The 4,362-nt window shown below is 45.2% G+C and overlaps 1 long non-coding RNA gene across 1 annotated transcript; it reads left to right on the top strand.

Annotated features, from left to right (window-relative positions):
* Window positions 1–436: 436 nt before the first annotated feature.
* LOC115411540 (uncharacterized) lies at window positions 437–4,107 on the top strand. Its single transcript, XR_003934230.1, has 2 exons — window positions 437–1,253; window positions 3,321–4,107. It is a non-coding gene; the product is annotated as an uncharacterized LOC115411540 (long non-coding RNA).
* Window positions 4,108–4,362: the final 255 nt, after the last annotated feature.

Below are 4,362 nucleotides of genomic sequence, written 5' to 3' on the forward strand. Positions count from 1 at the left end.
CTACATGTATTAATAGGTCGGCGTTATAAGCATTAGCAGTCATGTGTGTTCCGCCTTGACTACAGGGTTAGTGAGGTTACTCAAATGACATCATCCATGGGGCCCTGATTTCGATTGGATCTTTGCCTGGAAGTCAATCACGGTAGGAAGTGAAGGGGATACAAACGGACTGCCACTTGCTTCAATCAATTACTGCCTTAGTCTTGAATGCCTACCCAAGATCCCCGAAACTGTATACAGAGTGTGTTTATGTGTTTTGCATAACAGAACTACAATATATCATGCAAACAGTGAAAATACATTTAATCCATGAGTTCCTTATCCTTAAAATTAACATTAACAGTGACAAAACCGGGAGGGATAAACACTTTCATTATTAAAAGACACTCTGGACACAAAAGACACACAATTCTAGTATAAAACTGAAATGTAAAACACCGTTGAGGTTTATTCGGGCATGCATTTAGTTGCTCCAACAGCCTAACCTATAGAAATTGAGTTGCAAACCAGCGGTTTAATGCGTGAAACTGTAACGCACTAATGGACCTCTCAAGACAAACGACATTAAACATGATTAATTGTGGCCGGCAAGGCGACGATCCGGCTGCACACACTCCTATAGAGGTCCACTAGATGATAGAATAGTTATTGCTACACATAGATAAATAAACTACAACAGGCCTACAGGCTCCATTGAAAGGCAGTTTAACACAGCCACATCAGGATGCCTATAAAAATAATAAAAACAGCCCTGACAATAATGTTAACAATGATGACATAAAAATATTAGACATAGGCTACAGGGTTTTCCGGAGCGCGCAGACATTTGCGTGTCAGTGTGGGTGAGCGCGCATTTGTATGTATAAAATGCATGTGTGCGTGTGCATGTTAGGGGAGAGAGAGAGAGGGAAAGAGAGAGAGGGGGGAGAGAGAGAGAGCGAGTGAGAGAGAGATTTTACTCATTGTAATGCACAGAACGACCTGCCCTCTTTTGGAAAAAAAGCCAGAAAGCGCAGCCATGCTTTGCAGAGGCTCCAGCATCGCTCTCATTGGTAGTATCAGCTTCACACCAAACGGAGTCTTGTCCGCTGCTACACCGAAGAAACCGGGAATACAAGCGACTACCTCCGCGATGCAGACATCCGCAGCCCAGTAATAATACTAAAAATGAAGTGAAAAACATCTGAGCACGGATAAATATCAGCAGACCCACTGTGTGCACGGATCCACCATATGGCGTGGACCAGATCATGGTGAGTATCTGTGTTTGCTTTATGTTCAACCGTTTGATAGTCAAGTGGAAAAATCTCTAGTGGGTTTGCGTTCCAGACCTTTACTGGGTTATGTTTTGCAATACGTTAAAGAGAAATAAAGACCGCTTCATCCATAGAGAGAAAACGGTCCAGTCCGCTTCCTGTGCTCGGTGCGTGCACTTGCCATTGTTAGTGCGGGCTAACAAAAAAGGCGACGGGAAAACATCTCCAAACCGGCGCAGGGTGGACAGATCGGTTTATGTCGACGGTTGCATAATCAATAAGAAAACTAAATAGGACGGTGGATTTCTAAGCCACGTCATTTGCTTATCGCGAGGAGCATAAGGACAATAGGGGTCGTGTGCGTGTCGGTGGACAGACAGAGATCCACGGAGCCCAAATATGATTATATGCTGACAAGCCGTGATGAAGCTCCAAACGGTGGCCAATGCGCGAGTCGCCCGATTTTCGGGAGATGGGGACGTTTCCGTCTAAAATGGCGATTCCCTTTGTTTCTTCATCCCTCTCCTCTCCATTCCGCCGAGTGGGTAATGCACTGCCATTACCATATCCACGACTGTGCGCCTCTTCATTTTGGCGACATTGCATTTAACTCGGTCGATTTTTACTGTGAAATGACAAAACATGCGGTTGTCAAACGGGGAATCGGTCCCGCTTACGATGCGTTCAGGAGCTGAGACATGCGCTTCTGTCAGATGGGAGTCAGGTGTGTGACTAGGTATTATCATTACAGCACTGACTTCATTTTCATTGGAGCCTATTTGCAGATAGACAGATCAATAAGTATGCAACACTGGGATGTGTGCATGCAATAACAGACAAATTATTACCATGACCGTGATTTATCCATAAGCTTGGGACGTACTACACTTGTGCATCGCTCTTGGTATGCATATTATATAACACCATAACAGCACCTTGCAACACACACCATCTATTTACTGAGTCTTACAGATATTCAAGCGTTTTAAGACTTCCGACTTCACATTCTTTGCAGCTCATCACATTTTACAAAATGTTTGTTCAACCAAACTGCACTCACATCAAACAGCAGGTTCTGGATGACACAAGCATCCCTCCCTCATCCCCGTGTGTGTGTGTGAGTAGGGGAGAGTGCATGTGCATGCTCGTGCATGAGTATGAGCCTGTAAATGCATGCGTGAGTGAGTGTGTGTACACGTGTGTTCTCTTTTTTTTTTTTTCTTTTTGAATAGTGCAATGTTGCATAACCGTTCACACCCAATGCCAGATTTGGGGCTTCAGAATTTGCGGGACCATTGTTGGCATTTCCTCTACCGGCCCATACACACACACACACACACACACACACACACACACACACACACACACTAACCACTAACGTGTAAACACACACACACACACACACTCACAGTTCACCATAGTTCCGTTAACACATTTCGGCGATAAATGTTAATGCTCTAAGTGGGAAGTCGTCAATTTCCCTCCTAGTTTCAAGGACACAGGGTAGTGATGAGGAGGACGCTGGGTAATATAGAGGAACATCTGTTTGCCCGGTGACGTCAACACCCCCTCCTCCACCCCCCTCATCCCAATCCTCTTGTGCTGAAGGCAGATGCCTCATTTGTTTGGCTGGAGCACCATTAATCCCAAAGTCAGAGGAAAAGACCGGACGGAGAGAGATCAGTCCCATTTAGTCGGTGTCGGTGCTTCGCAGCTCGGTGTCGGTGCTCCGGTCAGTTCACTGTCGGGAGGGACGCGCGCCCGGACGCCTGTACATAGAGTACTGTTGCGTTCAGGACACCCGCAGTTGCTGCTCCGTTTACAATTTGCGGCAGTTTTGACGTGTGACCTGCAGGCTTGAGTGTGTATACGTGTGTGTATTGGAGGAAAAATGTGTGCGTTATGTCACTAGGAAAATCAATATTTTGGACGTGGACAGTGACTTTTTTTCTTTTATGGACACCAAGTGAATTTTTAATCAGGTCAAGGGGAAATATGAGACTTTGTCATCATCTGCGATTTCATATGAAGTTCATGACGCATTTTGTGCTTTCTTTTTTGTAGGTGCATTATGGGATAATGGAGGACTTTTATGCTTTCTACAATTCTGGACAAAGCATTCGACGGGAAAAGATCAACGGAGTCATTTTTGCCTCCAAAAGCGGCCTGGGATTCATTATTTTCCCGCAGAACGATCTGCAGTATTTTGCGTAAAAGTTATTGCTGTTCTAACCTAACTTCGATCTTTTTCTCTTTGAATGCTTTTGTACATTATAGGCCTGCAAAACAACTGGGACAGGATCTGATCCCTTTGGACCCGTGTGGGATATTTGGATATTTATGTTTTTTTTTTTTTGGCCACAGCTGATATACAAATACCGTTTTAGTCGCATCATAGGCCTCCGAGGCTGCATAGTAATTTTACTATATGTGAAATATCATTTTTATGGGAGATATTTCCCCGGTTCCCACAGTAGTGAATGCAGCTGGTGAACCTGTACACACTGACACACACACACACACACACACACACACACACACACACACACACACACACACACACACACACAGATGAGCGGGTTGTGTCTCTCCGTGTTCACAGCGGACCTTGATTTAATGTCTTACAATTAAGGCACGCGGTGAATGCCAAGAGATGATCCTTCTGACTTCGGTTGTGCGTCGAAATAAGAACCACCTTCTACATCTTTAGACCATTTCCATTTAACCTACACTGGTGAAGCTCGGATCTAAAGCGGTGATAGTGTGTGTGTTTTATTTCGACTTGTACCGTGTTATGTATGTCTGCTGTTGTTTCCAGGTCTTCTAACAGAATAAAGTCAATACACAATGATTTTAAGCTCTGGTTTTTATGTCACCGTACATGTGGCGGTTCCTGTGTGTGCAGTGTGTGTCGGTTGTGTGTCGGTTGTGTGAGCTGTCAGTGGGAGCTGTCCATCCACGCGCAGGCAGCCCGGGAGCGCTGTCCACCTTCTGTGGTGCTGAAATGTGCGCACCACAGATCAGCCTTTTGTTTCACTCGCTGCTCGAACAGAAGCGGAAATGGTTCAACTATGTGACTGTAGTACAGGAATGCAGCAGGGCCCCG

Source organism: Sphaeramia orbicularis, chromosome 20, assembly GCF_902148855.1.
Source record: "Sphaeramia orbicularis chromosome 20, fSphaOr1.1, whole genome shotgun sequence".
NCBI classification, from domain to species: Eukaryota; Metazoa; Chordata; class Actinopteri; order Kurtiformes; family Apogonidae; genus Sphaeramia; species Sphaeramia orbicularis.